This window comes from Rhinatrema bivittatum, chromosome 2 (assembly GCF_901001135.1).
Source record: "Rhinatrema bivittatum chromosome 2, aRhiBiv1.1, whole genome shotgun sequence".
In the NCBI taxonomy this organism is placed as follows: domain Eukaryota; kingdom Metazoa; phylum Chordata; class Amphibia; order Gymnophiona; family Rhinatrematidae; genus Rhinatrema; species Rhinatrema bivittatum.
Window position 1 is genome coordinate 145,131,571 of NC_042616.1, and position 13,575 is coordinate 145,145,145.

Below are 13,575 nucleotides of genomic sequence, written 5' to 3' on the forward strand. Positions count from 1 at the left end.
GATTCACATCTATCCGTTCTAGACCTCTCATGATTTTAAACATCTCTATCATATCCCCCCTCAGTCGTCTCTTCTCCAAGCTGAAAAGTCCTAACCTCTTTAGTCTTTCCTCATAGGGGAGTTGTTCCATTCCCCTTATCATTTTGGTAGCCCTTCTCTGTACCTTCTCCATCGCAATTATATCTTATTTGAGATGCGGCGACCAGAATTGTACACAGTATTCAAGGTGCGGTCTCACCATGGAGCGATATAGAGGCATTATGATATTTTACGTTTTATTCACCATTCCCTTTCTAATAATTCCCAACATTCTGTTTGCTTTTTTGACTGCCGCAGCACACTGAACTGAAGATTTCAATGTGTTATCCAGTATGACACCTAAATCTCTTTCTTGGGTTGTAGCACCTATTATGGAACCCAACATTGTGTAATTATAGCATGGGTTATTTTTCCCTATATGCATCACCTTGCACTTATCCACATTAAATTTCATCTGCCATTTGGATGCCCAGTTTTTCCAGTCTCACAAGGTCTTCCTGCAATTTATCACAATCTGCTTGTGATTTAACTACTCTGAACAATTTTGTGTCATCTGCAAATTTGATTATCTCACTCATCGTATTTCTTTCCAGATCATTTATAAATATATTGAAAAGTAAGGGTCCCAATACAGATCCCTGAGGCACTCCACTGTCCACTCCCTTCCACTGAAAAAATTGTCCATTTAATCCTACTCTCTGTTTCCTGTCTTTTAGCCAGTTTGTAATCCACGAAAGGACATCGTCACCTATCCCATGACGTTTTACTTTTCCTAGAAGCCTCTCATGAGGAACTTTGTCAAACGCCTTCTGAAAATCCAAGTATACTATATCTACCGGTTCACCTTTATCCACATGTTTATTAACTCCTTCAAAAAGGTGAAGCAGATTTGTGAGGCAAGACTTGCCCTGGGTGAAGCCATGTTGACTTTGTTCCGTTAAACCATGTGATTTTGATGTTTAGAACACTTTCCGCTATTTTTCCTGGTACTGAAGCCAGGCTAACTGGTCTGTAGTTTCCTGGATCGCCCCTGGAGCCCTTTTTAAATATTGGGGTTACATTTGCTATCCTCCAGTCTTCAGGTACAATGGATGATTTTAATGATAAGTTACAAATTTTTACTAATAGGTCTGAAATTTCATATTTTTTAGTTCCTTCAGAACTCTGGGGTGTATACCATCCGGTCCAGGTGATTTACTACTCTTCAGTTTGTCAATCAGGCCTACCACATCTTCTAGGTTCACCGTGATTTGATTCAGTCCATCTGAATCATTACCTATGAAAACTTTCTCCATTACGGGTACCTCCCCAACATCCTCTTCAGTAAACACCGAAGCAAAGAAATCATTTCATCTTTCCACGATGGCCTTATCTTCTCTAAGTGCCCCTTTAACCCCTCGATCATCTAACGGTCCAACTGACTCCCTCACGGGCTTTCTGCTTCGGATATATTTTAAAAAGTTTTTACTGTGAGTTTTTGCCTCTACAGCCAACTTCTTTTCAAATTCTCTCTTAGCCTGTCTTATCAATGTCTTACATTTAACTTGCCAACGTTTATGCTTTATCCTATTTTTTTCTGTTGGATCCTTCTTCCAATTTTTGAATGTAGATCTTTTGGCTAAAATAATTTCTTTCACCTCCCCTTTTAACCATGTCGGTAATCATTTTGCCTTCTTTCCACCTTTCTTAATGTGTGGAATACATCTGGACTGTGCTTCTAGAATGGTATTTTTTAACAATGACCACACCTCTTGGACATTTTTTACTTTTGTAGCTGCTCCTTTCAGTTTTTTTTTCTAACAATTTTTCTCATTTTATCAAAGTTTCCCTTTTGAAAGTTTAGCACGAGAGCCTTGGATTTGCACACTGTTCCTCTTCCAGTCATTAAATCAAATTTGATCATATTATGATCACTATTGCCAAGCGGCCCCACCACCGTTACCTCTCTCACCAAGTCCTGTGCTCCACTGAGAATTAGATCTAAAATTGCTCCCTCTCTCGTCGGTTCCTGAACCAATTGCTCCATAAAGCTATCATTTATTCCATCCAGGAACGTTATCTCTCTAGCGTGACCTGATGATACATTTACCCAGTCAATATTGGGGTAATTGAAGTCTCCCATTATTACTGCACTACCAATTTGGTTAGCTTCCCTAATTTCTCTTAGCATTTCACTGTCCGTCTCACTATCTTGACCAGGTGGACGGTAGTATACCCCTATCACTATAGTCTTCCCAGACACACAAGGGATTTCTACCCATAAAGATTAAATTTTGTATTTAGTCTCATGCAGGATGTTTATCCTGTTGGACTCTATGCCATCCCGGACATAAAGCTCCACACCGCCTTCTATGCCATCATTCACTGCTATACATTTTAATTCTCCCATCTTACTTCTTAGACTTCTGGCATTAGCATACAAACATTTCAAAGTTTGTTTTTTGTTTGTATTTTCATTCTGCTTTTTAATTGATAGGGATAAGTTAGAATTTTTTAGCTCAGATGAGTTTTTAGTTACAGGCACTTGGACTACTTTTCTAATTATTGGAACCTCACTGTCGGGATGCCCTAATTCTAATGCATCATTAGTATCCTTTAAAGATACTTCTTTCCGAACCATGCGCTGCTGAGCGACTGTCGGCTTTCCCCTTTGTTCTAGTTTAAAAGCTGCTCTATCTCTTTTTTAAAGGTTAGCACCAGCAGTCTGGTTCCACCCTGGTTATGGTGGAGCCCATCCCTTCGGAAGAGACTCCCCCTTCCCCAAAAGGTTCCCCTGTTCCTAACAAAACTGAGTCCCTCTTCCTTGCACCATCGTCTCATCCACTCATTGAGACTCTGGTAGGGATGTGAATCGTTTTTTGACGATTTAAAATATCGTCCGATATATTTTAAATCGTCAAAAATCGTTAGGGCCATGATACAATACCAATTCCCCCGATTTATTGTCAAAAAATCGTAAATCGGGGGAAGGGGGAGGGCAGGAAAACCGGCACACTAAAACCCCCTAAAACCCACCCGACCCTTTAAATTAAATCCCCCACCCTCCCGAACCCCCCCAAATGCCTTAAATTACCTGGGGGTCCAGTGGCGGTCCGGAACGGCAGCGGTCCGGAACGGCCTCCTGCAATTGAATTGTGTTGTCTTCAGCCGGCGCCATTTTTCAAAATGGTGGCGCAAAATGGCGGCGGCCATAGACCAACACGATTCGACTGCAGGAGGTCGTTCCGGACCCCTGCTGGACTTTTGGCAAGTCTTGTGGGGGTCAGGAGGCCCCCCCAAGCTGGCCAAAAGTCCCTGGGGGTCCAGCGGGGGTCCGGAACGACCTCCTGCCGCGAATCGTTTTCCGTACGGAAAATGGCGCCGGCCATACGCGCAGGCAGGAGATCGACTGCAGGAGGTCGTTCAGCGGGGGTTCCGGACCGCCGCTGAACGACCTCCTGCAGTCGATCTCCTGCCGGCGCCATTTTCCTTACGGACAACGATTCGCGGCAGGAGATCGTTTTCCGGACTCCCGCTGGACCCCCAGGGACTTTTGGCCAGCTTGGGGGGGCCTCCTGACCCCCACAAGACTTGCCAAAAGTCCAGCGGGGGTCCGGAACGACCTCCTGCAGTCGAATCGTGTTGGTCTATGGCCGCCGCCATTTTGCGCCGCCATTTTGAAAAATGGCGCAGGCTGAAGACAACACGATTCAATTGCAGGAGGCCGTTCCGGACCGCTGCCGTTCCGGACCGCCACTGGACCCCCAGGTAATTTAAGGCATTTGGGGGGGGGTTCGGGAGGGTGGGGGATTTAATTTAAAGGGTCGGGGGTGGGTTTTAGGGGGTTTTAGTGTGCCAGCTCACGATTTTCACGATTTTCACGATACTTTAAACACCCAAACGGCAACAATACGATTCCCTCCCCCTCCCAGCCGAAATCGATCGTTAAGGCGATCGAGGACACGATTCACATCTCTAGACTCTGGAGCTCTGCCTGCCTCCGGTTACCTATGCGTGGAACAGGGAGCATTTCAGGGAATGCTACCCTGGAGGTTCTGGATTTAAGCTTTCTACCTAAGAGCCTAAATTTGGCTTCCAGAACCTCCCTCCCGTTACTTTACTTCTGCTGTGGAGGAGGTGCAAGTCTCAATACAAAAAATTTCCAAGCATCTAAGAAATGTTTAAGGGGGTCCGTTTTAATTGGGGAAGTGCCGGCTAATGAACCAATGGGGTTTGGAGGATGTATGGTCATTGGCTGGCTGCGCATCTGTTATAAAATATTCTCACTTGCGCATCTGTAAGCCAACTTCTGCTGCTGGGCGTGCACAAGCTTAAAATTAGGCACACATATACGTGCAACTAGGTTATTTTATAACATGTGTGCATATGTGCACACATTTTATAAAATTGTTGAGTATCTCAGTGTGTGCCAACATACATGTGTATATGCCCATGCACCCATTTGAAAGTTACTGTCCCTGTGTTAACTGTGCTTAGTATATGATAGAGCAATAGTGAATGCCATTGTATGCCATACTACTGACTCTTTCCAATGAATTTGCAAAATATGAACCACAGATATTATTTATCATATACTACTGTATTCAGCATTTTATACCCACTGCTCATGAGTAATAGGAGTGGCCACAATGCAGGAGATGAAATGAAGGAAACAATTGTGAAGCACTTCTAACACAAACAAGTGGCAAGGAGAAATGTTTAATCCTGTTCCTGGATATTAGGCTTATTGATTATGCCTTTGGAGTCCCTGGCTCTGCCAGAATCCCACTGTATCTCAATTAACTGCTTGTTTTATTTTTAAACCTAAAGATTTTTCTACAGCTATATAATGGGAGACTATCCCTCCTGCATTTAAAGGGCTAGAACACAATAGTACAGGCTGAAGTGTTAGGGACCTGATTCATCTAGGGCCTTGATGATAAAGCCCCTTAATGGCCATGCATTATATCAGGGGTATAATTCCAAATTTCAGTGGAAAAATATGTTTTGAAAACAGAGACAAAAATCTAGGTAACTGAAGCAGTAATTTAAGTATGAGCTGTTTTAGGTCACGGAATGGAAACAAAATGGTAACCTGTAATTGCAAAGTTACCAAAAAGTGGCAATGCATAGTTATAATGTTGACTGAAATTACCATTTTGGTTTTAAGGGAAAAGCCAAAATGTGACTGACCATGCGACAGTCACAACAGCATTTTATTCTAAAAATACTTAATTCAGGGCTATGAAAGCCTTAACTATAGTGATTGTTTAATTATAAAAAAAATGTAAACATGCTAAAAAGAGCAGATATTTGGAAGGGGGGGGGGGGGAGGAGAAGAGGATTGGAACTTGGTGAAAAAGATGGGTCAGAAATTGATAAAGGAAAGAAAATAGAAGCTGGGCATTCAAGGCTGTAAGCAGATCTTGGGTACAGGTAACATTATAATTAGCCGCATGGTTTATAGAGCTCCTTGACATGTGCTCAGCCTCACACTGTTCATGTAACAGCTGTTTGCTATTTATTCAAGACAAGAGGAGAGTTGATGATTATTATTAATAAATAACTATAATAATCATTACACATTTTTAATTTAAAAAATTCATTTACTTGCATGTTATATGCTTATGTGTGGGTATGTAAATGTGTATGGGGTGTTTAACTAGAGTTGCATTTCACTTCATTACAAACGGTGCCATATTTCTGTGCTTGGCAAATGATTATAGTGAGTCTGATATTCAAACGGGACTTACCTGGCTATCTAGTGGCCACTGAATATCTGCTCACGTTCAGTGGCCGCTAGATAGCTGGAAAAGTCACTTATCTGGCTATCTATTAGGTGGACAACTTTGTGTGTGTGCACTGAGTGGATTGGGACAGTGCTACGTAGCCAGATAACTCAATAGCAGGTTTAAACTTATCTAGCTAAATTGCAATAAGAACAGAACTTAGCCAGATAAGTGTTATCTGGCAAAGACCTAGATTCTTCATTTTGCTTATAAATTTTGCACAAATAGTGACTGTGATTAAAAAAAAAAAAAAAAAAAGGGTGTGGTTAGGGTAATTTTTGAGAGACGGAGAGCCTCTGCAGTGCTGCACTTACTAGTCAACCATTTATACCACTGTAGGAGGGTCAACTAATAACTCGAGGTGAGGTTTTGGTGGTGGTCTAGGGTTTGGAGGGCAGTTTTACATGCACAGTCAGAGGTACAAACAGCACAGTACACATAATTGAAGACTGGGCATCAAGTTAGGGCAAGAGTACAATGTACAAATCTCATCTTTGTGTACCTTTCCTCACTCCAAATCACATCAAATCTTCACTGATGTGTTCTGTGCTGTTTGTACCTCTGACTGTGCCTGTAAAACTGCCCTCCAAACCCTAGACCACCACCAAAACCTCACCTCGAGTTATTAGTTGACCCTCCTACAGTGGTATAAATAGTTGACTAAAATGATAGCATTATAAGAATCAGTCTCTCTCTCTCTCTCTCTCTCTCTCTCTCTCTCTCTCTCTCTCTCTCTCTCTCTCTCTCTCTCTCTCTCTCTCTCTCTCTCTTTATCTCTCTCTCTCTGGAAAAGGGTGTACTTATAGCAAGTGTTATGCTATTGCACAGAACTTTAAAAGTCCCTCATTTTCATAAACTAAATAAAGCATGTGTTATGGCATTATCGTGGGTGATAGGGCTCTAACTCCTCCCTGGACATAAAATTCTGTGCTGTATAGTGAGCTTTTAGTGGCTGAACTATAACTGCAGGAATGCTGATCTGATCTGTAGTGTGATTTTTTTTCAACCCAAAAGAGAGGGGATGGGGGTGGGAAGACAAAACAGAGCAGGGTGAGCCTGCCCAAATTTTAACTTGCATGTGTCCCTATCTCCAGGCCCCCATAAAAGATTAAACTATATATATATATATATATATATATAATGAACCATTTTCTTCTCCCTCTTGTGACTCATTGTAAGCAAACTAAGGGGCCAACGTAATAAGGTGCCTTTGGTAGAGCACACAGTTTAACCTGCAGTTGTACACATATTTAGGGAGGATTACTATAAAAGAATTGCACAAAAGCCATATACATACGTATATGGGCTTGTGCGCATGCGTGTGAAATTTATAATGAACGCACATAAATGTGTGCAAAATATAAAATACAGGTACGTTCTACATGCATGTTGCACATACATTTTCCATGGACTTGTGTGTGAATCGTACATGTTTTTCCGTGATGCACTACTTCTGGTTCTTCCAGAGTGGGCTCATTCAGCGATGCCACCATCAGCACGCCAGCCGAATTTCATCATCAGGGATGTGTCACGACTGGCATCCCTGGTGGTAAGAGATGAGCATCTGCTCTTTCCCATAAGAGTACAATGGAGGAACTTCTGAATAATGAAGCAGGCCTGGACAGGCCTGCAAAGGGAATTAATTTGTGGAGAATTGTACCCACATGAGGATGGGGTAAGAAGATTGTGTGTAGTAGGGGTAGGGGTTGTTTGGGGTTGTAAATGGGGTCACTGGGAGTCACTAAGGGTGTGAGGATAGGGGTGGAGACTGTTAAGGGTATGCAGGTGGTTACTACAAGGGCACTATGAGGATAGGGGCTGTTAACGCTGTGCAGGAGGGTCACTGGGGGGGTGGGGGTGGAGCATCTAAGGGCCCTGACTTTTACGGTCTGGTAAACTAATAAGCATGGGGGTAAGCTGTTCAGTGCAGCACATACCGGCATAAGCTTGCTGGGCAGACTGGGTAGATCATTTGGTCCTTTTCTGCCATCACTTCTATGTTTATGTTTCTATGTATACTGTAACAGAATGACACTCCATTAATGGCATGATAAATGTACATGTTTCGAATTTTATATAATGCAAGAGTAAAACAGTTGTTAAGGGTAACAAGGGACGACTTTAACCAATAGTCAAAAGTATAGTAAAGGACCAATTAGGAGATAGAATGTCCTCTGGGACATGTAATAGATATAATGGTGGCCCGTAGAGTAAACCACTATCCTTCTTCCATAAGGAGAGATGTGGCCCTGTCATACAGTTCCAATTACTCCCCAAAGCAGTGTGCTTTCTGTAGTCCTAGAGTTATCCTGTATAACTGAAATGGGGTATTCTGACTGCATAGACTGGCCAGTTACCTTCCTCATGAAAATGGGTACCATGGAAGTTCATGTATTGCACCTGTTCTCATATTCTTTTGGATCTGTGGCAGGACACTACTTCTAGGTGCATTAAGGGAGTGCAAAGAGTCAAACTACCACCTCCAGACTTCTGTTGAAAACAGATCACAGTAGTAGCAGCAACAGTGCACACTAAACTTTGTATTTCTATTTCTCTGTATAAATTGAGGGTCTGAAGAAGAAGGCCCAGAAGTTACACAGAAAACACCAAAGGGGGCTAGATTGGTTGCTTGCCAGGCAGGATGGGGCCAGCAGTAAGTTCATGATATGGCCCTCACCCAGAAAAGAACATGGTCTTTCTGTGTCCTGCTTCCATCACCAATCGCATTAATGTCCTGCCAATCTGCAAGATCCTGTATCTGCCATGAGCTTCAACAAACCCTTATGCAAGAAAACATTGTCTTTTGCATTTCTCTGCCTCATGGGCAGCACAGTCATGAAGCATGACTTATAATGTGCCTTCAGCCCTTGTATGAAACTCTTGAGGTTGTTATACCCACTCCTAAAATTATTACCAGGGAAAATATATGCCTCTAACCTAGAAACACCCATCCACCCATTAGATGCCGCTTCATGCCCTTGATACCTTGCTATGTAGCCCACATCCCAATGCTAACTATCCTGACATAAAGTCTACCTCTGAGCCTGTATCACCATTGTAGTAAAATAGTGTTGAACTGATGCATCTTTAACTCAAGATGGGTGTCCCATAGAGAGGAGCGCTTCCCTTCATCTGCACCTCTCCCCCAAAAAGGAATGCTGTCTGACTGCTTGTATGATCATGCATATCATACCCAAGAGCATATAAGAGAACAAAATGGCACACAATTTTTGTTCTCTTCACAGATGGCAGCACCTCATCGTCTGAGAAGGAGAAGGAGGAAGAGGAAGAAGATAGTGACAAGAGCCCAACTCTGCCTGATGGTACAGCAGCCAATGCCACTGCATTAGAGGATCAGACAACATCACCGCCATCCCCTCCACCACCACCAGTGAGAGACCCAGTGGTGGCTGTCCAGCCCTCTTCCCTTCCCCACCTGTGGGAGGCCCTGGGCTTGTAACTGCAGGCATCCCTCTCCCCATCTGGTAGGGCCTTTTCCCCATTCTGCCCTGGGACATAGGGATGCAGGTGCTCAGGCTGGTTAAGCCATTGCTGGCTGAGGTAGGTGAAGACCCGTCCTGACATCCTTTGCTGAGCTGCTAAGATCTGCTGAGCCCATCTCAGTGGCCAGAGCACCTGCTCCAGGCCAGGAGCAAGTCTTACGGGAGGCTTTTAGCCAGGGAATGCAGATGATGGTGGATTAGTTATGAGGGGTCAAAGATGATCTTAGGAGTGGTGGAGTGACTAGCTGAGACTCCAGAAAGCTTCTTGGCTGCTCTTAATTGATGGCATGAGGCCACCACTATCACCATCAGCCTCTTAGGCCTTCATGACCTGGCCTCTCCAGGTCCTGTGGAATTTGAGTAAAAAAACTTTTTTTTGGTTCTTAAAGGTCTCTATATTTGAGGGATTAGCTATACGGAGAAGCACAGTGGAAACATAAAAAAAAGAAAACATTTTAGATTATGCAGAGCTTAGCAAACATGTTGTGTTCTGAGTTGTTGTTATCTCAAGAAGTGAATGTACTGTCAGATTTTGTTTGGGCACATTGTAGTCAAAATATGGAGCAAGCTATGTGCTGACTCCAGAGATGGGTTGCGCAATATTGCATCAGACTTTGCAGCTGACACCTAGCATGATATAATTGATGACATCTAGTAGGTAAGAAAAATGGGTATGGTTTCAGTATTTGGACTTGGTTACAATGGGACAATACATGACTGGCAGCAGACCCTAAATTAGGTCTGTTATTGGACCAATTATGTGACAATAAGAATAATGATGTAATGTAAGAATGCTTGTCATCAGGGAATGAAGCATTGATTGGTTAAATGGCCTGTTAATGAAAGTTATTAGAGATGAGCCCCGGGGGCTAAAGGGCTCAGATCGGATGGGTAGAGCAACTGTGCCATAGCCATGTAGAATTTTATCTCTAATAAAGACAACAAAGAATGAGGTATTTCATATACATTTTTTAGTAGAATAATATTAGTGACCAGAAAATGGAAACTAACAGTTGCTCGTTGGAGATGTTTAAAATTGCCAGGTCCTCCAGCAGCTGTGATTAGGTTGTGAGGTCTTTATTTCCTTGTTTGGATAGTTTTCTGACAGTCCTAGGGCTCTTTTTTGGTTCTGTAAATTGTTTTATCCTTAGTTTGTCCCATCTCTGTCCATTTTATTATTTTAATATGTATATAGTTTTAAAAGTTTAAATATTTTATAAAAGTTAATATTTTTATAAATCTATTTGAGTGTGTATCTATGTTATTTGCTATACACTATTGTTTATTTCCTACAACCGTAAAGTCTCTTTAAGGACATCCTAGAGCCATAATTCTCTGACCCACACATAGGCCTGCATGTTGTTTGCCACACTGGTTAGTCCTCTAATTGTTGTTCTCCTCTTATCTACCCTTCAGCAGTGTATGTATTTGGTTTTGCTGTCTATTCTTTGCACCCCTGAAAGAGCAACCAGTAAGGGAGACCACAAATCAGAGGTATTAATCAACATGTACCACTTACCTCCCCAAAGGGCTACAAATGTGAGTGCAGTCAATCCACAAACAGGCATTTAGTGTATATAGAGAGGAAATTATTTTGTATGTCTCATTTAATAAAAGCATTGCAAGGGGAGATACATGAAATGGCACTTTCTGATTCTGCACTCTTAATATTAAAGAATATGTGTCATATAGATGTGCCTGTAGAAGCTGCATTCATCTGAAGCTGGCTGCTGCTGAAAGGTCTACTAAATCAGCTTGATGTCCCATAAGCTTCAGATGTCACAGAAATTAACTATCTTTCTTCCACTACAAAGATAAAGGCCTACTTGAATTAATAGAGGTATCCTATATATGTACAGCACCAAGCCTACTTTTGTCGATACTCACACTGGCTATCCTGCTGCATTCTTGAAGGCTCCCATTTTCCAATCCCTTCATAGACTTTCCATACATATATCTCTCCAAGACCTACCTTTCAATGGACATCTGCCTTCTAGAAGACTACTTGGCCCTGTGTTCTATAACACATCTAGGATCATGTGCTATTTGAGAACTCTTAGACCAGCTATGAGCAATCAAGCATGCCTTGCTGTTTCCAGGACCTAGCCCCACTTATCCCCCTCTACCTTCAGTCACCTGAAAGGACTCTTACACTAAACCGATTTCAGCCAATCATCAGAGCTTGTCTATCACAAGAAGCTGGGTCTGAACTGTAAATGTCATCAGCTGTTTCCCCTCCAGACATTATTAATAGGACAAAGATTTTTTTTTTTTTTTAATAAAGAGACAAAGAAGAGTCCCTTTATAAACTCTAGGTCTGATATATTTGTTGTGATTCTCTGTGCGGAGTTAGTAATCTTGTTGAGAATCTGTTATGATTGACTCCAAAGAAGGAGGAGTAGTAGTCATTGATATAGTTGTGGGTGGATCCCTGGACCGATAGCAGATGACCATGCTCTCGGGAGGATACCCCGAGAGGGACCACCAGCTAGGCTTGAGTATGGAGACAGACACACAATAGTTCTTTTATTAAACAGGTGATAAAGCCACCAGAGGTGGCAGTAGTGAGCTGATATGCCCGGCAGGGCTGTAGTCCCTCAGGTACTGAAACAGCAATCCAGGATGGCTAAGCTGTTGAGAAACTGTAGAACGTGAGTAGGCAGAGTAGACCAGGTTCATGAACAGAACTAGATGACAAAACTCACATAAGGTCTCAAGGAAGCTCAGGAGCTGGAATAGTATAGGCCCTCGAGGAGCGAGTACCTGATTCCAGGGGAAGCTCTGAGAGAGCGATGGTAACTCACAGTTGTTTGTAGTAGCGATATCTTCCAGGCAGTAGAGAATCTTCAGAGTATCCAGGAACATGGGCCCTCGAGGAGCGAGTACCAGTTCCTATCTGTAATCTGAAAGGTAAAGAGAGAGAGCGAGGCCCCCGAGGAGCGGGTACCTCTGGTAAGTCTGAGGAGGCAGAGTAGCTTGGAGGAATCGTAGATGGATCTGTATCCGTATCTTCTCCACTCCTTGCTAACTCAATCTGATAGTGAAAATAGAGACCTTTAAATATTGGAAGCGGATGACGTCATCTCATGGGGATGCCCCTGAGGTTCGCACCCTTGCTGGTACTTCAGTCAAAGCATGCGCACGCGTGCCCTAGGTCATCAGGCAAACATGGCGGATCTGCAACGTTGAGCCGGTCCGGGGATGCTGGAGGGAGACGGCATGGAGATGCTGTGGCAGCCATCCCTCCATCAGACCTGGGGGGAGTCGCCACAGAGGTAAAGAGGGCGGAGTGAGGGCATCGAGCAGCGATGGACACAACAATATTATAAGCCACAGGGCACATATAAATAATATGAGATAGATTGTGGCAAATATAAGGTCCTGTCCAATATGGAGAGAAATACTGGATCTCAGGGAAAAGGCCAAAGCTATAATATCAATCATCCAGGCATCTGATTATGAGGTATGCACCCACATATTCCATGCCTTCCTAACATCCAAGATATACCCTGTGGAGCTGGAATAGCAGCAGGCTCCATGGCATCAGGGACAGGCAGGTTTTACCCACATTGAAAACAATAGGGAGAAACACTGGATCAGATTAAAAATTCCCTGGAGAGATAGATCCAGCTGTTATCCCTTATATAGACAAACTTTGCACTCTCAAGTGGAAATATTACACATTTATGACAGCATTAAAGAGACGATATCCTCAAAAGTTACATGTATATATGTGAGTAACAAACACACATATACTGTATTTCCTATTTTAATTATATACACTTGTAATATTTATTTGCGTAAACTCCATCCCTGTATATGTGTCAATATGTGCAATTTACGCATGTTTGTTTGTATAAAGAGATGTTCATAGTGCCTATCTTCCTACTTGCACCATGTCTGGAAGGAATGAAGCATATTTGAGGAAACTAAACTTCTTACCTAGGGAAGTGGACTTTCTTGTCCATGAGGTCATTAAGGGCCAGCATGTCCTGTGTGGCCCTGTGTCCAGGAGAGTAGGCTCACACAGGAAGGAGAGCATGTATGAGAAAATCTGCCACAGGCTCAGTGCAGTCTTTCACAACAACCGCAATATGAAGGACCTGAGCCACAAGTGTCAGGACCTCTGATATCTCATCAAGCAGAAGCAGGCTCGGATGAGAGCTGAGGGTCCTGCCAGCCATATCAATTTCTCTTCAGCAGAATAGATGGTGATCAGCACTATTTCAGATGCAGCTGTGGGAAATGAGGGACAACTGGACACC